The sequence below is a fragment of the Bubalus bubalis genome, chromosome 10 (assembly GCF_019923935.1).
Source record: "Bubalus bubalis isolate 160015118507 breed Murrah chromosome 10, NDDB_SH_1, whole genome shotgun sequence".
Classification (NCBI taxonomy): Eukaryota; Metazoa; Chordata; class Mammalia; order Artiodactyla; family Bovidae; genus Bubalus; species Bubalus bubalis.
The window spans coordinates 88,130,762-88,153,234 of NC_059166.1; positions in this window are offsets into that span (position 1 = coordinate 88,130,762).

Here is a 22,473-nt window from a genome sequence, read left to right on the forward strand (position 1 = left end):
GAGTGCACCACCAGGAAAGACTCTGAATTAGGATGATTGGCCAAAGACAACCCAGAAACTAATCCCATCACCATAAAATCCGAGACTGCAAGCCATGTGGCAGAGCAGTTCTCCTGGGTTCCCTTACCCTACTGCTCTCCACCCGGGTGCCCTTTCCCAGTAAAATCTCTTGCTTTGTCAGCACATGTGTCTCCTCGGACAATTCATTTCCAAGTGTTAGACAAGAGCCCAGTTTTGGACCCTAGAAGGGGTCCCCCTTCCTGCAACACAACTCTCACATCCATACATGACTACCAGAAAAATCATAGCTTTGACTAGACAGACCTTTGTTGGCAAAGTAATGTCTCTGCTTTTTAATATGCTGTCTAGGTCGGTCAGAGCTTTTCTTCCAAGGAGCAAGAGCCTTTTAATTTCATGGCTGTAGTCACCATCTGCAGTGATTTTGGGGCCCTCCAAAAATAAAGTCTGTCACTGTTTGCACTGTTTCCCCATGTATTTGCCATGAAGTGATGGGACTGGATGCCATCATCTCAGTTTTTTTAATGTTGAGTTTTAAGTCAGCTTTTTTACTCTCCTCTTTTACTTTCATCAAGAGGCTCTTTAGCTCCTCTTGGCTTTCTGCCATAAGGGTGATGTCATCTGCATATCTGAGGTTATTGATATTTCTCCCAGAAATCTTGATTCCAGCTTGTGCTTCATCCAGCCTGGAATTTTGCATAATATATTCTGCATATAAGTTAAATAAGCAGGGTGACAATATACAGCCTTGATATACTCCTTTCCCGATTTGGAACCAGTCCATCCAGTTGTAACTGTTGCTTCCTGACCTGCATATAGATTTCTTAAGAAGCAGGTCAGGTGGTCTGGTATTCCCATCTCTTTCAGAATTTTCCACAGTTTATTGTGATCCACACAGTCAAAGGCTTTGGCATATTCAATACAGCAAAAATAGATATTTTTATGGAACTCTGTTACTTTTTCGATGATCCAGGGGATGTTGGCAATTTGATCTCTGGTTCCTTTGCCTTTTCTAAATCCATCTGGAAGTTCCCAATTCATGTACTGTTGGAGCCTGGCTTGGAGAATTTTGAGCATTACTTTGCTAGCATGTGAGATAAGTGCAATTGTGTGGTAGTTTGAGCTTCTTTGGCATTGCCTTTGTTTGGGATTGGAATGAAAGCTGACCTTTTCTAGTTTGTGGCCACTGCTGAGTTTTCCAAATTTTCTGGCATATTGTGTGCAGCACTTTCACATCATCTTTTATGATTTGAAGTAGTTCAGCTCAAATTCCATCACCTCCACTAGCTTTGTTAACAGTGATGCTTCCTAAGGCCCACTTGACTTCACACTCCAGGATATCTGGCTCTAGGTGAGTGATCACACTCTCATGGTTATCTGGGTCATTGAGATCTTTTTTGTATAAACTTCCAAACCTCCTTCAAATTTCTCTTATGGGTCAATCTCTGTTACTGAGGATAAATACCATAGCCAGTATTTTACATAACACTGCAAATGTCATTGCTCATATGTGTATGGTCCCTACTCTCAAATTATTTTTCAATCATTATTTTATTTGTACATGGAAATTCAAATAGTTGATGTTTTTGTTTTTCATTTTGTTCTTTTCTTTTTATTTCTGAGTTATGAGTATAGAGAGAAAAGTTTTGAGGATGAACTTTTGCAACTCTTTTTCTGTTTCCCTTTAAAGCTTGAAATTCAGAAGTGGGTATAGAAGTCATGTGAAATTCTGTGAATGATAGTTATGTGGTATAATTATCCTGACCTTCAAACATTCCATAGAAACCAAGCAGGTAAAGATATTTTGCATGTGTGATGTGAAAGGCCAACTGATTTTCTCCAGAACAGGTTTTCAACAAGGATGGCATTGTATTTCCTGAACAATAAAAAATCTCACTAATGGGAATGACACATTATTTTTTTTCCTAATATTCTACTTATATCTTTGTATGCAAAAGTTTATGCTTTTGTACCACATGAGCAATGTGAAATCTTTACTTTTTGACCTTTTGCCTAAAGCAACCTCAAAGAACAACAAATACCCCAGAAAATTAGTGTTTTGAATTCAGAGGAACCTTGGAACTTCAAAAGCCCAGCTTCTGCTCTCAGAATAAGAACCTTTCTGAAAGGTTAAAACTAAGAATTTTGATAGATCAATATTGTACACAAATACACAATACATTTCATTGGTCCTATGAAAATTATATCAGAAAACAAACGCATACATTCTAATTATAAAAGAGAAAGAATTGTTCACTTGTGCTACTGAAACAGGAGGGAAGGGGAGAGAGCACAACCTTTAAAAAATGACATAGCCTGAAGACACAACATAAACTGATTAGAACAAAATAGGTCCAAGATGGCAGATGAATCGACTTCCACTAGACCTTGAGCCCCAGTATACGCTCATTGTAACTCATCAGCACGTTAAGAGACACACCCACCAGAACCAAGACAGTTGCAAGGCTGACCATGAAGGTCAAAAAGTGGGTAGTGGCCCAATTCCTGGAAATCCCCATGCCTTCCCCCAAAATAGCTGGAATACTCCTCCCATGCATTAGCCTATGAAATTATGCACACTTATAAATACTGGCAACCCCATACTTTAGTGCTGTTCTCACCTTTTGAGACAGCCAATACTCTGTCTGTGGAGTGTGTTTCTCTCTAAATAAATCCACTTCTTACCTCTCACTTTCTGTCACTGAATTCTTTCTTTGATGAGACATCAAGAACCTGAGCTTCATAGGGCCTGAGATCAAGTGTGATCTCAGTTAAAAGACTGTGGGATCAGTCCCAAGCTGAGATGCATGATTTTATTCCCTCTCATGTCCAGGTGGCAGTCTCTTAGCAGTTATGCTGTTGCCGCTCCTCGTTTCCCCAGCATACCCTACCCACCCCAACTCATCCAGCTCCTCTTCTGTTGAGACCAGCTTGACAAGCAGGGTTTCCAAAAGTGCGATACGGCGAGAGAATGAGAAACAAGACACAAGAATTTAGAGAAAAGCAAGGATCAGGGGATCAACACCACTCCCAGGTGAAGGTCCCGAAACTGAATCCAAGCCAGCTTTATTATACTTCCAGCCGTGAATGAAAGAATATGAGGGGAGTTAAACTATAACTCATGTGGCCTTCAGGGCCAAAGAACAAAATGATCATTAACCATTGAGTAATTAGGAAACAGTCATCAATAACAAATCAGTAATTAAGACTAATATTCTTATCTATAGATTTTCCATCAGATACATAAAACATGTGACTCTGCGATGCCAGTTGAGAAACAGTCTGGGGTCGGTTTTCTGACTCCAGGATCATATCTTGTTTTCAAGATTATGAACTGTTCCCTCTGGACTTGTTCCAAGAGTCTCATGCCTTATAGCATCCAGTTTATCAATAATTATAAATTTCTTTTGCAGCCCTTGCCAGGGCCTGATTTTCTTTTATTCTTCCTGTCTCCTACACCCTTCATTATCTGCTCTATGGCTTGAGAGACTAGTTTCTTCTGAACTCTCTTGCTGACCAGCTTTATGCAGGTTAATAGAACTGGTGAGCAAATCAGAGCACCAGAGGGGAGAGAGCTGTGGCACTCTGCCATATTTCTCTGCTCTATAAGCGAACCTCTTAAAATGTCCACTTTTCTCCATGACCATAGTTCCCACTGGGTCTCCTCTCCTCCATGGCTCTAGCTTTCACTGGACTCCAATCAATCCACTTCCTTCCCTTGTCTCATTGGCACCAAGAGTGAGGCAGACTTTCCCTTTTGCTCTTGTGGAAACCTCACCATCCCACATGCATTCTCTTAACTGTGACCTACAGCTGGGCAAGTAGTCTGTTAATTAACTCTCTCCACTTGAACTACCAGGGTTTATTCTGTTTTCTGGCAAAACCCTAGCAGCTTACAGGATGGAGCAACATGATGCATTTAACATAAACCAAGGTCTTTTTTTTAAATCATCCTTTCAGCCCAGAAAGCTGTCTGGTTAGCATCCTGGATCTATACTTTAGAGAAGGACTCATGGATGCAAAATTCAGGAAGGCATGACAAATTCAGAATAGCAATTTTTTCCAATACAATAGTAAATATTGTCAAGAGGATTGGGAGCCTGTGTGCCATCTTGCCCTTTTACTGTAAGATTTGCATGAGAAACCAACTTATAGTCAAAATATTCAAAAGTGTGCTTGGTAAGTCTAGATTCAGACCAAGAGGAGTTAATTATATTATTCAAATATTTTATGATCTTGGACTAACACAACTTAGAGCCTCTTCCACTGCCTTTAGGAATTCTCCTGAGACATAGTAGGTGAGGGGAGGGTGTGCTCTGATGAGTGTTTTGGGCTGTACTGCTAAAATTTATCACCCTGATTCTTTTATTGAGTTTTCAAGCTGACAAATGTGTTCCCCACTTCACGCAAACTCCTTCTCTATCCATAGTTATGATCAGACCATTTCTTCATTAGAATTTTTTTTTCATTTATATAGTTAAATCATATAGGATCGAGGACCCTTATGTCTTCATAAAATGACTTTCATTCATTCATGCTTGCCACACCTCAAATCTTTGTTGTGTCTGGCAGATGCTAGGATTGGGGAATATACCTTGAGTAATAAATTTACTCTATCACTCATTATATAGTGGTTTCCTATTTTAATTCTCAGAAAATCCACCCCCTAATCCTTCATTCTAATTTCTTTGGGGACACCACAAACTACCAAAAATACAATTTCCTACATAAAGATCAAAGAAGAATCCAATTAGATATAGGGCAATACCCAAGGGAAAGGAGGAAATTTGGTAGAATCATTTTGAACATTCCAGATATTCTGAATTTAATGAAAAATAGTAAGAAACTATATTTTCTAATGATGTAAGCAAATTTATATATTTTAATTTATTTTAATTCTATTGAAATATAGTTGATTAACAGTGTTGTGTTAATTTCTACTGTATGGCAAAGAGATGGATGTCCCTGGTGGTCCAGCTGTTAAGACTCTGTGCTCCTAGAGCAGGGGGGTGGCTTCAATCTCCAGTCAGGGAACTAAATCCCTCATGCCACAGCTGAAACCTTGGACAACCTTAAGTTTGGGATTCAGGTGGCTGAACGGTAAAGAATCTGCCTGCCAATGCAGGAGCAGCAGGAGATGCAGGTTTAATCCCTGGGTGGGTAAGATCCCCTGAGGAAGAAATGGCACCCCACTCCAGTATTCTTACCTGGAGAATTCTATGGACAGAGGAGCCTGCTGGGCTACAGTTCATGGGGTTGCAAATGGTCAGACACAACTGATCATGCACGTGTTCAGCAAAGTTATTCAGTAATACACATATATATTTTTTCATGTTCTTTTCCATTATGGTTTATTACAGGATACTGATTATAGTTCCTGGACAGTAGGACCTTGTTGTCTATTCATTCTATATATAATAGTTTCCATCTGCTAATCCCAAACTCCCAATCCATCCCTCCCCCACCCCCTTCCCCTTGACAATCACAAGTCTGTTCTCTATGTCTGTGAGTCTATTTCTGTTTCATAAGTAAATTCATTTGTGTAAGATTATGTTTTTAAATTGTGGTCTCCTATTCATCAAATATGTATGTACTGGTTGTATGTATATGTATGTACTGATTAGAAATCAGAGTTAGTCCATACCAAATGGTAAACTAGTCATTCTGTCTTCCTCCTCTCCATCTTCATCAAACTGAAATTGTTCACCTCAAATTGGAACTTGACCCCATGTGCAGGGACTCGAACTTGAACAAAAACCCTGCTTGGAACTCAAACCCACAATCTTTTCATTAAAATCACTCACCTGATGTCTTGACTTACTGAGGCTCAGGTTCATTGTGTCTCAGTGCAGAAGGAATTCAGTGAGAGGCAAAGTGATGAGCAAGAAACAGATTTACTAACATAGGATGTGTGCAGGAGATGAAAAAGGCAGGCAAGGGAGCTTTTCCCTGATGGTTGAGTGCACTACAATTTTATAGTCAAAGGAAGCAGAGAAGGGGGAAGACCACCTTCTTTGAGTAGGCATGAGGCTTTTATCATTAACTCTTCCTTCATATCAGAGGAGAGAGTGTCTGACCCTATGAGGTCAAACTAGGAATACCTTATCAGTAAAAGGTTGGTGATATTTTTCTTCCACCTAATGGGCTAGGGCATATCTCATGCTTTTATTCAAGGCCTTATGGTTAAACAATGTTCCATGACATTCCAATAGCTTTCTTGCATGCGTGCACAGTCTCTCAGTCATGTTTGACTCTGCAACACCATGGACTGTAGCCTGCCAGGTTTCTCTGTCCATGGGATTTTTCAGACAAGAAGACTGGAGTGGGTTGCCATTTCCTTCTCCAGGGGATCTTCCCGACCCAGAGATCGAACCTGTGTCTTCTGCATTGGCAGGCAGATTCTAACCCAAGAGAGCAACCAAAAGTGTCTTGTGTCTTCAAGAAAGACACAGGCAGAGCTATGAGAGGTGGCATCTATAGAGTCTGAATGGTTGAGGTGAGGAACCAAAAAAAAAAAGCAGTCAGCCTGAGTCATAATCAAGGACCAGATGACAAGAAGAGTGCTTCAACAGAGGTCAGCATGGAGAGATGGACCCCATCTCTCACACCCCAGCCCCCCTCTCAAATCCCTCAGCACAATATTAGAAACAATCCCAGGATAATGAGTTATACTTAATTGACAGGGTCTCAAACATTCAGTGCAGCTGTAGAAATATATTCTCTACATTCTTAATGCCTTCCTGTTGCTATTAAACTACACACTTCTTTCACTTATGAGGACTGCATCTCCAGGTAGCTAACTCCTTCTCTAAACTTGTCTCACACCATTTTTTCTCCTGTCAGAACGTTTCAATCATACTAGCCACCTTTCTCTTTAGGGAACAAGGCAAGTCCTTTCCCAGATTAAAGCATTTGCAGTTGGTTGTTCCCAGCACTCTTAAAATGTGTAGATCAGTCTAACCTTCTGGTATCATTTGAAAATGTTTTCTTAGAGAAGCCTTTTCTGACTTAAAGTGAACTTCCCAGGGTATTCTCCTTATCATCACCTTAATTTCTTCCATAATACTAAACACAAACAAAATTATGTTATTTGCTTACCTACTGTTGTAGACTTAAAATATATTCACAACTTAAAAGGTGAGAGTTATGCTTTATTTTGTGGGAAATTTTTAGGATTTCGAGCCCAGAAGACAGCATCAAGTGGCCCTGAGAGAACTGCTGTGGAAAGTGGGGGCGAACAGCCAGGTTATATAGAAGTTTTGCAACAAAGGGCATGCAATCTGAATATCAAAAGGTTATTACTAATTAAAGAAAACAAGATATTCCAAGGGCTTCCCAGGTGATGCTAGTGGTAAAGAACCTGCCTGCCAATGCAGGAAACACAGGTCCAATCCCTGGGTCAGGAAGATCTCCTGGAGAAGGGAATGGCAACCCACTCCAGTATTCTTGCCTGGGAAACCCCATGGACAGAGGAGCATGGCAGGCTACAGTTCTTGGGCTTGCAAAGAGTTGGACACAACTTGGCAACTAAACAACAATATTGTTTAAAGATATCCAAAGTCAAGGAATGAAGCACTTTCTAGGCATAGAAAGTTGCAAGAGTTTGGGCTCACTTAAATCATTCCTTTGATATGCACCTCAGCTATCTGAGACCAGGGTCTTGTTTTCACATCCTGAGTTCTTAGGGCTCACCACAGGGAGTGACTGCAGTTTGACGGCTGCTAGATGGCAGGTGTCCTTTCCTTCCTGAGTTCCCTCAGGGCTCACCAGCTCACCTTTTGTGGTGTCTGCCGTTGCTGATGATTGTGACATACTTAGTTTACTGATATGGCAGGAAATGTTTCATTCCTTGTTGTTTATATTTTTTTCTTTTTCTGATCTTGATGAGAACTGGAAACTTTTCCATTTTGCTTTTTGCAGTGTCCCCAGCATCTTGCATATCTATCCTAGCCTAGAACAGTTGTTCAATAAATCTTTGTTAAATGAGTAAGTGAATGTTTTCCTTCACCCAATCAGTGGGAAATTTCACACTGCTGTAAGAATGACTTAATATTTTATCCTTCCCATTTAAAATTTGTTTTTAAAAGAAACCTTGAGGCATATTTTCAATCCTAAATATAAAATTTCACATATGTCCATGGATCCACAAGACCATCTTCAGGTTCAATGATTCACTAGAAATAATCACAGAACTCAGCAAAGGCATTATACTCATGGTTAGTTTATTACTGCAAAAACCCCTGCAGATTAAAAATCAACAATGAGAAAAGATACTTAGGATAGCATCCAGGAAAGATCAAGTACAAGCTTGTAGCAGTCCTCTCCCAAGGGAATCCTGTGAACAGTGCTTAATTCTCCCAGTAATATTCTGTGACAATATACAGGGAGTACTACCAACCAGGGAAGTTCACATGAGCATACAGGGTTTTCACTGAGGGTTTTTCATCTAGGTGTGGCTAACTGCCAAAGGTCAAGCTATTACCATGTGGGTCAAGGACCTCATCACGTGTCACAAGCTGATAGCATTGAGTATCAGCTATGGTCCAAAGCTCACAGATAACCAAGACATTCTGTTTAGACATAATATTCCAAGAGTTTACAGGTTAAACTTCCAAGAGCCTGGCAAGCACCAAATCTTTATTTGGAATATGCAGAATTTGGACATCCCATATTTGCTGAGTTAATCCATTACCATAAATAATATATCTTTAGAATTTAAGGCAGAGAAGGCAATGGCACCCCACTCCAGTACTCTTGCCTGGGAAATCCCATGGACGGAGGAGCCTGGTAGGCTACAGTCCATGGGGTTGCTAAGAGTTGGACATGACTGAGCGACTTCACTTTCACACATTGGAGGAGGAAATGGCAACCCACTCCAGTGTTCTTGCCTGGAGAATCCCAGGGACGGGGAAGCCTGGTGGGCTGCCATCTATGGGGTTGCACAGAGTCGGACACGACTGAAGTGACTTAGCAGCAGCAGCAGCAGCAGTCATTAAGGCAACTAGGGATGCTGAGAGCTAGCTAGCACAGATTGATCTCAGAGGGAGAGAAATCAAGAGTCCTAGCCACTAGACCACCAGGGGCTGGGGGCTAGAAACAAAGTGGCCCTGGGTTTGAAAGCAAGAATGTTTCAAGGAGGCCAAAACTGTAAAAACAGGTACAAAGTTTGTCATTAGAGACACAGCACAATGTATCTCTTTGTATCTCAATGTATCTCTTTTCAGTGAGCACACAGGAAAACAGTTTGTTTATCCAACTCAGAAGCTAGGTAGAGAGACACACCCAGAGAGTGGTGTGGGTGTCCTGGATGAAGAAGAACGAATATGGAGGTGATGTAAATCACTTATATAGGAGAGTCCTTCCAGGTCTTTGTTTATCCTTGGCCAATTATCTTGTTTCTTTCTTCACATCTGACTGGTCCATAGATCCTCCCCAAGATGCATGGGCAACTTTTTTTGCTAAGATTGATCCCACTATAGAGGCTTATGGGTGCATGTCCACATTTATTATGGGGTGGGCCTCCCTCATTTTGTGACTTTTAAGAAGCCTTTCTGTGCATGTGTGGACAAGAAAGATTTCCTTGATCCCAGGAGTGGGCACCTTATCACTTTGCTTTAGCAGAGTTCATCTTTTACCACTAGCTTTGTCTTTGGGGTGCCTGGGTGAGAACAAAGTGTGAATTTTACTCTACTTAATAAATACCATGAGTCCAGCTCAAATGCCCACTGTCTCCTACCTCAAGATGAGAGAGCCTTTTCTAAGACTCCTAAAATCAAATATAGTAAGAGAATAGTGTGGGACTCCCCTGGTGGTCCAGTGGCTGATTTGTGGCTCAGCTGGTAAAGAATCCACGTGCAATGCAGGACACCTGGGTTCAATCCCTGGATTGGGAAGATCCCCTGGAGAAGGGAATAGCTACCCACAGTAATCTGGCCTGGAGAATTCCATGGACTGCATAGTCCATGGGTTCACAAAGAGTCAGACATGACTGAGCAACTTTCACTTTCAAGAGAATTGTAAGAAATTATTGGCTTTGTGTGTGAGTGTGTGTTAGCACAAGGTTGACTTATGTGATCAGCTCTCACAGAGATAAACGTATCATTGAATGCATTGTTAGAAGACCCTGAAGGAGAACATATGAACCTCCCTCTGAGTAATAGAATATCTCGGAATAGAATATATTGGGAACTTGTTCCCACCAGGAAGGGAACTTCCTCAATATAGAGCAAGAAGAACTTTGATATAGTAGTCACCTATTTGAGAGTTTCACTTGAAAAGTAGATTATCCAGAGGATTCTAGAAGTTGATTGGTTAACACTAATTCACATCTATTATTTCAATGCAGCAATATGTCTACTGAGAGTGACAGAGCCTCCAGAGAAAATGAGCAAAGCTAGGAAGGCAAGATCAATAAAATCAGTCATCTCACGTAAACTCGATAGCTAGTGGGACCGCACATGCCCACATTCTATCAAAAAAGGAAGGTAGAAACAAGGAACAACTTACTTCAACTTCTTAGAATTGTGGTGATTTTCCATTTTTCTCTTCCAAATTCCTCAGAACTTAGCAGTGAAACCTGTAAGGCAGAAATGGCTTATATATTTAGTTTTTATGAGCTGAAAGAGAGTTCCTGAAGAAATTATGTCCCACTCGGCAGCAATTCTTAAACAGAAAGTAAACCCAGGAGATACTATAGGTGGTGGTAATTGCAATTAAGGAAGAAAAAGAAAAATAAATTGAATCTCTGAAGGTTTAAGATTCATGGGCCCATAACTTGCAACCAAAAAGTAGTACATGCTGCTGAGAAAAAGGAATTCCGTGTGATTACTTCCTACACAACTATATACACGGCCTTGCACCAAGAACATGTGAATGCAATCCAAAATTAGTTTTAATGAAGATTTTTAATGATTAAGAGTCAAGACATATTCAAGCTCTCTGATTAGGGCAAAGATCTTCCAGTGATTCTACATTTGTTGACCAAGGTATTGACTGTTCTTTAGCTATTTTCTGGAGGATGCACCAAGCAGCATGGTTTGGTACATCCAGTTTGGTGCAACAATCCAAAATGAATCTTTGTTGCTACAGAATTACAGTAATTTATATTCACTTGCAGACCAAAAGAATTTGACACAAGTTTTTTTTTTTTTTTAATAATATGACCAATACAGAAGATTCTAGATAAAATATCTGCATAAGAAAATGATACAACACAGAAGACTTGTTTGGAGATACATTTGACAGATTTCAAGAACCTAGATGAACATTCACTACCACCAGTGTGAATGAATTCTGGAGCTCAAGGTGATAGTGAAACTGAGTAGGAACCTTTGGTATTCCTGGGCACAAAAGCCTTTCTGTGTCCACCACTTTTTGATTGTAAGAAATAGGCTTCATTCAGCTTCCATGACTTTCCTTGAGTTCCAACAGGCAGGTTCAAACAGATGCTAATTAGAGAAGGGAGGGGAGGCAGAAACAAGGGAGAAACAGTCAAAAGAAACAATAGTGCAGCCCTGGGGCAGGACCCTGGTCCCCACTCAAGGGACATATTTATATATAATAATATCTTTGAGCTATTTTGCAGACAATGAAGCCTTGAACAGGTGGAAGTTAACTGTGTGCTACCCACAAGCATGTAGATGCCAAACTGATTGGAACAGAAGGTTAATGATGCTGACTCCCACTTAGTCACCATCAGTCAGAAGAACATCCGAGAGCTGTTCACACTCTCTTTGAATCATTACTATAAAACTCCTCACTACCCGTTCTATGTCAGGACACAGTTCTGAGAGCATCAGCCCACTTTGGCCCTCTTTGCCTGGAAAAGCAATAAAGTTATTCTTTTCAACTCCACCCAAAACTGTGTCTCTGAGATTTAACTCTGTGTTGGAGTACAGAGGTCCAACTTGGCTTCATTATCTGGATGCTCCTCTCCCTGGATTACACAGATTAGTGGACTCATCACAAAAACAAAAATAATCATAATATGCCAACCACATTATCCGAAAAGATTATGTTTTATGTTGTTTATTATCAAGAGAGTATATTACTTTTTATTGTTTATACTAGCAGCGTATTATACTGTTTCAAAGACAAGTTAGCAAAAATTATCCAACTTATTTGGCATTTTCCTAGTAATGCTCTAGATGGTCAGGTCTGAGAAGTTTACTCAGGGATTATTCTGAGAAGCTATGAAACCATGCTGCTTGATGCATCCTCCAGAAGGCAGCTAGAGAAGAGCAACACTTTGTTCAATAAATGTAGAATCACTGGAAGATCTTTGCCCTAATCAGAGAGCTTGAATATGTCTTGACTCTTAATCTTATGAAAAATCTTCATTAAAAAGCAGACAGAAATTCATTATATTTGCATATGCACCCTTGTATAGTGTCATGAGTAAAGAATCAACATCAGAAGCAAAATAAATTAGAAAATCATTTTAAAGCACTTACGGGTCATGGAATATAATTAAAGTCTCGGTAGGTTATTATTTTCATCACAGCTCTCTGAACAGTTTAACCACATCACAAGCAGACAAATGATGAGGAGATGAGTTGTCATGTCAAAGATAGAAGTATTCCATAGTCCTTATTTCTAAAGATCTCCTTAAGAGCCTGTTTTCTTAAAGGGACAAAGGGCAAAAAGTCTTAAGACTCTTAAAGTCATAGGTGATATAAGAAAAAAAATAGCTTCTTCTGTTGTACTGATGTGACTGATCAAAAAACAAGCTCAGGCTGCCCTGTGATGCCTCTGCAGCAGACAATGGCAGAGGAACTGAGGTTAGATCTACATTAATTTAAGGGCCAAAAGTTGTGACCTGAGATTCTGCTCCCAACCACATTTATACTGATGGTCAAAGGCAAAGAAAGATATTCTGATATTCAAGCCTTCAGACAATCTTCATATGCATTTCCTAAAATAAAAATGATTCCAAAATATTTCCAAGTAGGGGGTATTTAGTCAAGTAAAGGAACTCAAGTGAAAAGTTGTAGCCACTTTTTTAAATTCCAAAAAGAGAAATAAAGAAAAAGAAATAAAAAGTTTAAAGCAAAGTTCCCAATGTTTACATATGAGAAGAGTGTCCTTCAAGAAAGACCTGGATGATCAATGAAAAAATTATTTGAATAGAGAGCTCACTAAAAGAGCCTGTTTAAAAAACATACATAGATATTTCCACACTTTTATAGCTGAAATAACACATTTTAAAAATCACAGAAATAAATTACTATTCCCAAAACAAGAAAGTATTTCAGATACCTGGGGATCGCAGGACAAATTTATGTGGCATTTATGTAGGAAACTATTAAAGATATCAAGGAATGTAAAGGCTAACTTGAAATGGAGCACTAACACTGTTTCTAAATGGAAAGGCTGAAGGAAATGTAGATGAGGATGAAACGGGAGTGAGAATGAAAAGCTTTTTTAACTGTAATGCTATAAGGCAAAAATTATAAAGGAAAGCACTGGATTGCACAACAGGGCTAGGAAAGCTTAATATTTGTACACCCAGAAGCAAAATAAAAAGTACCCATCTATCTGGGGACAATACTTGGAATCTATATGACAGCAAATGGATAACACTCATATAGAGAGCACAAACAACAGACCATCCACCGCAAGTGAAAATAAGTGGCAAATATAAAAAAATTCTCACTCATGTTGAGTTTCAGAGGGAAATTTTTGAGTTAGAGCTCTTTTCATTTTTATGATTTTCCTCATTCCTCTTTCAACAAGGATGATGTAAATTCTAAAACTCACCTTGCATTTCCAAGGAAGAGAAATACAGTTGCCATAGTACCATGGCCACAGGAACTGACCTTTCACAAGGTTAAAATGTCCACCACATATGGAAAACGTGTTTTTTCTACTTTTCTTTTCTTTTTTTTTTTTTTGATTGATAAGAATGCCAGACATCTATATGATAAAGAGAAGCAGCTCTCTCTGTTCCTCTGTATCTCTCCCTCTCTCTGCTGGTGTGTGTGTGTGCATCCCAATTTGGACACACTTTATTCTCTGACTAAAATACATATGGTTTGAGGTCCACTTCTTCAACAGGGTATAAAAACCTATGTTGTTTTAGATTCATATATATTGAATAGACAGATAATGTGACATTTTGTTAAGGAAGAGGAATGCTTAGATAGCAAGATGCATAAAAAAATATATGTAGATAGAATGGCTAATAGATTAAATAGTTGACATCCAAAAGTCTCAAAAGAGCTACATCAAATACCATGTTTCCGCTTGATGCTGGTATTCCCCCATGATCCTTGTTATATTTCACATGGGGATCCTCTTCTACATCCCACAGTTGCTCCCATCTCACAATTATTTCATCAAAATGATTATTTCTTTGTATGCAGAGCACTGTGTTAGTTGCACCTGCTTTTCTTAAATTGCCTTCAATATATCTAGGAAAGTCTGTAACTTGACAATAATAGCTACTGTTTATCAAACTTTTACTATACTGCAATAATTAAAACACTTGTTTTAAATAATGAACTCATTTATTTACTACAGCTACACACTGAGACAGGTACTATTATTATTATCCTCACTTTTATGCAAATGAATGAACTGAGGCTCAGGGACATTACATAACTCTCGGTTAGAAGAATGGAAATAGAATGTGAGTCAAGGCGTTTCTTTTTCCAAAGTGTACGCAGGGTTTAACGTCTGCACTGCCCCTGTGCACACATGCTCAGTCGCTTCAGTCATGTCCAACTCTTTGCGACCCCGTGGACTGTAGTCCGCCAAGCTACTCTGTCCATGGGGATTCTCCAGGCAAGAATACTGAGGTGGGTTGCCATGCTCTCCCCCAGGGGATCTTCCCGGCCCAGGGATCGAACTGGTGTCTTTTATGTCTCCTGCACTGACAGGCAGCTTCTTTACCACTAGCGCCACCTGGGAAACCCCTACACTGACCTCAGTCTAACCCAAATCTCTCACATCCTCAGCTTGGGGTACTAAATAAGGTCATCAACTTTTAACAATAAAATGAATAAGACTTCAAGCCCCATTTGGCCACTCTGACCTTCTTGAACTCCTGAGGCATGATTTCCCAGGAAGTGTCTTTATGTCATTAGATGATAACTGAGCTCTTGTCTTTAACACAGGCCACTGAATGGGTTTCCTGAGGCTATGGATCCTCAATCCATGAACAGCAGGTTTCTAACAAACTCTCAAAGCACAGCTGCCACTGCCATCAAAACAATGGAGAGTTAATGGTCAAAGGCTCAGTATTGACGGCACCATCAGAGCCAACGAGCTATCCAAGGGCAAAGTGGAATTCTTCTTTCCCTCATTGGATGCTACTTCTCTTTCTACATCAACTTTGCTATTGTTCAGTGGAGGAGAATGGAGACCACCATCTCTATGTGAAATTCTGCCTCTGGGGGGCTTAGATCCCAACATTCACTATTAGATACTGATAACCAACCATTAATCCCAATGAAGGTCAAGGAACAACTCCTGAGTAAGAGAATAGAGGAATTTAGGAATGCCTGGGGTTAAAGAAAAGCATCTGTTTTTAATTTTAATGGGTGAAATTTCATCTTTCTTTTTAAAATATCAAGGGCTTCCCTCGGAGAAGGCAATGGCAAGCCACTCCAGTACTCTTGCCTAGAAAATCCCATGGATGGAGGAGCCTGTTAGGCTGCAGTCCATGGAGTCACTACAAGTCAGACGCAACTGAACGACTTCACTCTCACTTTTCACTTTCACACAATGGAGAAGGCAATGGCAACCCACTCCAGTGTTCTTGCCTGGAGAATCCCAGGGATGGGGGAGCCTGGTGGGCTGCCGTCTATGGGATCACACAGAGTCGGACACTACTGAAGCGACTTTTAAAAAAAAAGAAAAAAGGTCTTCCCTGGTGGCTCAGACTGTAAAGAATCTGCCTGCAGTGTGGGAGATCTGGGTTTGATTCCTGGGTTGGGAAGATCCCCTGGAGAAGGGAACGGCTACTCACCTCAGTATTCTGGCCTGGAGAATTTCATGGACAGAGAAGCCTGGCAAGGTATAGTCCATGGGTCGCAAAGAGTCCGAAACAACTGAGCAACTTTCACTTCACTTCACTTCCAGTAGACTTAAAATACTGCACAAAACTCTAAGGGTTTTGGCAATTGTTGTCCAGTTTTTTCAGAATAAGTAATTCTCTGTGATTCTACCTGGATAAATTGGTGCTCAAAAAGTGTAAAAAAAAAAAAAAAAATCCTTTAGATAAAGGGACCATAAATATTCACAAAGCCTCTGTGTGAGTAATTAGGATAATTATATTCAGACTGGTTGTTCTTACATGTAAGGGAATATCATCTATCTCTCAAACTATAATGTACTTCAAGTACCTATTATAAGTTTTAACTATTCTGATTATAAAAGTAGCATATGGTCAACATAAAAGTATAAAAAATAAAGAAAAGCATAAAACATTAAAATTATTCATGATCTTACTACTTAAAGATTACAACTCTTAAGGTGTTTATATATTTTTTTCCTATCTGTAGGGTTGAATGCTAAGTCACTTCAGTCCTGTCCGACCCTTTGTGACCCTGTGAACTGTAGCCCACCAGGCCCCTCTGTTCATGGGATCTCCAGGCAAGAATGCTGGAGCTATCCCCTCCTGCTGGGAATCTTTCTGACCCAGGGACCAAACCCTTGACTTTCGTGGCTCCTGCACTGCAGGCATATTCTATACCACTGAGCCACGTGGGAAGCCCCCATCTGTAAGTTTACCCACCACTAATACTCAGACATTTTCAGTCCTCTCTCATAAACCGTTAGGAGAGTAGGGTAGCGTAGTCAGATCTTATTCCCAAGAGCATTTGAAAAGCTTCCTGGAATATTGTACCTGAAGGAAGGAGAGAATCACAACCAACTGGAACTACCACCAGAGTAAGCAGTTGGCAGAGAGGGACACCAGGTCTAGACCAGAGGCTGGCACTCAGGTGTGTACCAGATCCAGCTCCAAGGAAGTCTCAGGGAGCAGACTGCTACAGATGAATTACTGATGACTACATTCTCCAAGATCTCAGGAAGGTACTGAGGATTAAGGCTGTTCTCTGATCGCTTTCTAACTGACTGTAATACAATAAGGCTGGGGAACATTCTCCTCACTTCAGCAAAAGCAAGTCTTGCTTTAGCACAGAACTTTGACAATTAGGATTCCAGATCACTGAATAGCATTTATACTTTGATATATCAACAGCAAAGGAGACTCTAGACAATAAAAGGGGGAGTTTGAAGTAGCAACAGGGCTCTGTTTGAGAAAAGAGAAGAGAACCAGAAAATATAAATCAGTACTGTCAATGGGAGTTCATTTGCACGCCATGCTTGTGAAGACTGTCCAAAACACTTGATGTCTATCCATATATAGGAAGAAAAAAAGATTTTTATTCTCCTTTTAGAAAGAAAACCAACAAACTATTTTTCTAATAGAAAGACAGCCCCAGGGCACGCTCCTGAGGATAGAGAAATGAAGCAAAAGAAAGCTAAATTGTTTTGCACTACAAAAATCTGGAGACTAATAAACAAATTTGTAGAAAAAGAACAAAGATATTCAGAAAAGGTATTCCTTGGAAAAAAAAGCTATGACCAAGCTAGACAGCATGTTAAAAAGCAGAGACATTACTTTGCCAAAAAAGGTCTATCTTGTCAAAGCTATGGTTTTTCCAGTGGTCATATATGCATGTGAGAGTTGGGCTGTGAAGAAAGCTGAGCGCAGAAGAATTGATGCTTTTGAACTGTGGTGTTGGAGAAGACTCTTGAGAGTCCCTTGGACTGCAGGGAGATCCAACCAGTCCATCCTAAAGGAGATCAGTCCTGGGTGTTCATTGGAAGGACTGATGTTGAAGCTGAAACCCCAATATTTTGGCCACCTGATGTGCAGAACTGACTTATTGGAAAAGACCCTGATGCTGGGAAGGATTGAAGGCCGGGGGAGAAGGTGACGACAGAGGATGGGATGGTTGGATGGCATCACTAACTCAATAAACATGAGTTTAAATAAGCTCCAGGAGTTGGTGATGGACAGGGAAGCCTGGCGAGCTGCAGTCCATGGGGTCGCAAAGAGTTGGATATGACTGAGCAACAGAACTGATTCAGAAAAGGGTAAAGATAAAAGAGAACTAAGAGACTGGCAGGAAGCAATTGCCCAAAGTGAAGGAACAATCTATGAAAAATGCCTGGTGGAAGATATGGCTAAGGGACTTTGAGAAGGGGGATGCTAGGCTGTGGTTTTAGGTTGAAAGCTTGATGTGCTAAAGCCCTTCTCCACTGCCCTCTAACATTCAGTCTGGGTCCTCTGCTGCACACAGCTGCACTGTGTGTGAGATGCTCAGGGGAAGTCAAAGAAAAGTATGTCCACATTTTGTTGGAGGGAAAGGAAGTAAACAGGAGGCAAGATATTAGATGTCTGTAGAAATAGGATTTGAAAAGGAACTCACTATGTGAAGATAAACATTGGGGAAATAAAAGAAAACTATAAATTACCATACGATACTATTATAAATATGTATTTATATGGAAATACATAACATTGGAGAAATGCTGCCCTTTTTAACTTAAAGTATATCTATGTTTTTACTCTTATTTCTACCTTCTACTTTTAATGCTACTAAGAATTTCATAATAATATGAATGTGAATTTAATTATTATTGCTTTTTGTTTGCTTGTTTGTTTTTAACTATTTTAAACTATCTCCTGTTTGTGACTTGTGGGTTATTTCCTATCACAAGGATAAGAGAAAGTTTGCTTTTTGTCTGGGTGAATCCAACTAGCAAACACAAATGGCCTTCTGTTCGCCTCCCTCCAGCTCATCAAAACTCTCCAGTGCTTTGCTTCCACAGAGTTGAACTCAGACAGATGTGTAGCCTTTTTTCCCTATAGCCTTGAATAAAATCTTCCTTGCCTGTTTACTTTTGTCCAGTGAAATTTTTGCTTTAATCCTCCATAAGGCACTCAGAAAAGCAGGATATTTGTGTGTGGTATAATTAATAAATTGCTGTGGAATTAGATGGCTTCTTAAAATTCTATTTCATTTCTTTCATCTAACATATATTTACAAAGTATTCCCAATATTAGAGCTTTTTTAATTGTTTTAACTTGGTAACTATTGAATTATTATAGGCCCTACCACAAAGGATATAATTTCTCTAATCTCTGCTTTCACATTTGTAAAATTAGACTTGTTATATGGCTACTAAGATCTTCAAAGATCTAATATAGTTAACTTCATTCTTCACAAAATTCCAAATCGTTGAACAATCTGTTCTACTATTGTACTAGAGTATTCAAAATACTCCAAATACTAGAGTATTTTGCTGAAACCGTGCACCTCTGATTGAGCCAAAACCCGGATGTGTTACAGTGAACATATACTGAGGCTCCAGGTCTAGTGGAAGTTGACTCATCTGTCATCTTGGGCCCACTTGTTTCTAATCAGCTTTTGCCATGTCCTATGGGCTTCCCAGGTGGCACAGTGGCAAAGAATTCACCTGCCAATGCAGGAGACAAGAGTCTCAAGTCTGATTCTCAGTCAGGAAGATCCCCTAGAGGAGGAAATGGCAACCCACTCCAGTATTCCTGCCTGGAAAATTCCATGTACAGAGGAGCCTGGTGGGCTACAGTCCATGGGGTCTCAAAGAGTCAGACACGACTGAGCGAATGAGCGCACACACACATGGCTATGTCATTCCTTCAAAGGTTGTGCCTTGCCTCCTTCCCTCCTGTTTCATTTCTACAACATGAATTAGCTCATGAATAATTTGGAAATAGAGAAATGTCAGTATAATGTGGAGATAATCTGGTTCATAGGTAATTTTGCTAGTTGAGGGGAGCCAAAGAAGCAGGAATAGAAATAAAACCTTCAACAATGAAGGAGAAAGCCCTCAGTCCATGTCTGCTCAAGCAGCAGAAACTCTTTCAGCCCCATTTTCAAAAAAAAATTGAAATAAGCCCTCCCCAGAGAGGAACATCCCAGAGTTCTTTAGTTTATCCTCTTGACAGTCTTCACACTCCAAACTCACCTTCAAAGGACCCCCACTGCTCAAGATCTCTGCTTCTATCTACCTGCCAGCCTGTTGCTAATTAAGGAGTTGCCAGACTTTCCACTAGATTTTTTTCTGTACACTCTGGGACAGCCTCTAGCTATACTGAACTGCCTGCCTGAGTAGTCTGTTATCTCCCAAGGCATCAATGCTAACTTGGTTAGTGCTCTAGTCACAAAGTTGTACGAGCGTGAGTGGTCACCTCTCACCCTCACTCCATTTTCTCCATTAAGTCTTGCTAATTTCAGCACACAGTTTTGCAAAACATCAGATTCTTGGTCTTTGGCTTTTTTTACCCCCAAACACAGAATCTCTGTACTGATAAACATAACTCCTATCAACCTACCAAAAACTGGAAAAAAAAAAAAATGTGATAAGGCCCTCTACATTTCTCATCTTTGTCTAAAAGTTCATTTAAGTACCTGCAATGTGCCAGACACTGCACATCTCTTCAACTGCCCTGTTTAAAACCATCTGAAGGTTTTTCACTTCCATTAATGATAGAAATATGTTTTGGTACTTAAGATTATCCCCTCAAATATCCTTTGCATGCTTCAAAACTCATTCCTAAACATAGAGAATATTCTTTTAAAAAATCAGTCTACTCTGACTTAAAACAGAGAACTGTAACTCAGACGTCCTCTCGCTGGGGTTTCATCCTTTCCCCTACCTCACTTTCCTCAGGCTCTCGGGAAGGGCATCAGCCCCAGCAAGACAATCTCTATTAGCCCCTACCTGGTAGCTCACTTCACAGCTGCTGGCCCGCTTACCTCCACATCCTCGGGCTTTCTTTCACAGCTGTAGCTTTCACTCAATAAACTAGACCACACTTGGCTTTTCATCTTCCTGAAGCTAATTTATAACAGAGCCCCTAAAAGAAAGCAAATCTGAACAAAGCACACACACACACCTCACACTAATTTTATTACAAAACCAACATTTCTCTATCAATGTGGAGGGGTCGGGGTTGGGGGGGAGTAGGACTTCAAAAACTGATATTTCAAACACCAAAGAAAGTATTTTGGGGGCTCCATCCATTTACTAAGCCTCACATGATTAATATGTGTTACAGAGAGGATTTTTAGCTTGCAAATATATGTCTTGCTTTTATAAGCAAAGGTTAAGACAAATAAAATTGGAAGGTAATCCAAAGCTTTACTCTAATTCACAGTGAAATGACAAAGGTAAATATATGTTTAGAGCATGCATGTATGAAAGCATGTGGCATGTATGAAAGCACGTGGCATGTATGCTCAGTTGCCCAGTCATGTCCAAGTCTTTGTGACCCTATTAACTATAGCCCACCAGGGTCCACTGTCCATGGAAGGCTTCAGGCAAGAATGCTGGAGTGGGTTGCAATTTCCTCTTTGTGGGATCTTCCCCACCCAGGGACAGAACTCACGTCTTTGGCATCTTCTGCACTGGAGGGTGGATTCTTTACCACTGAGCCACCTGGGAAGCCCCAAAGCACATGGAGATGTGCATAAATATATGACTATAGAAACTGGAATCATAAAACCAACTTTTCTCCTCATCTCAACTCAGGCACACAGAATGGGAAGATGTATGAATCTTTGTTAAAGAACAATTTTAATCAATGATTTACACATATTATTGCAAGTATTGTTTTAAATTTTCTCTCAAGGTACTTGTGTAGCTAAGACAATGGCTTGTAGGAGGCATACAACTTAGCTAAACCCCAGGAGCGCAATTACCAAGCAGGGGACTCAATTACTACATAATAATGTGAGCACTGATTGCATTGTAGAGAGCTTGCCTTTCACTTTACATTATAGCTAAGAAAATATGTTCTCCCTCCTTAAAGTTTTAAAATGTACTGTCTCAGGAAATTAAAGCATGTCTTTCAGAAGTGTCTCATTTGTATGTATCTCTGAATCATCTGGATAAAATAATTAAGGGGTATATACTCAACCTACCTGCAGTAGGGCTCATAGCAGTGACCATATCTAAGGCTACTGGACAAGAGGTGAAGCACCAGTCACTCCCAACCCCTAACCCACTGAACAAGACTTTATATATCGATTGTTATCACAGGCTGTATTTCCAGAGCTTCACAGGATGTGATTCTAGACCACTGGTTCTCCACCCTGGCTGCACAATAAGATCACTTGCATATTTTAAAATAAAATCACCTGGGCATAATTTTAAAATGCATGCATGTATGCATGCTAAGTCGCTTCAACTGTGTCTGAATCTTTGTGATTCTACGGACTATAGCCCGCCAGGCTCTTCTGTCCATGGGATTCTCCACGCAAGAATACTGGAGTGGGTTGCCATGCCTTCCTCCAGGGGAATCTTCCCAACCCAGGGATTGAACCTGTGTCTCCTTTGTCTGCTGCATTGGCAAGTGGGTTCTTTACCACTAATGCCACCACTCTGTGGCTCTGA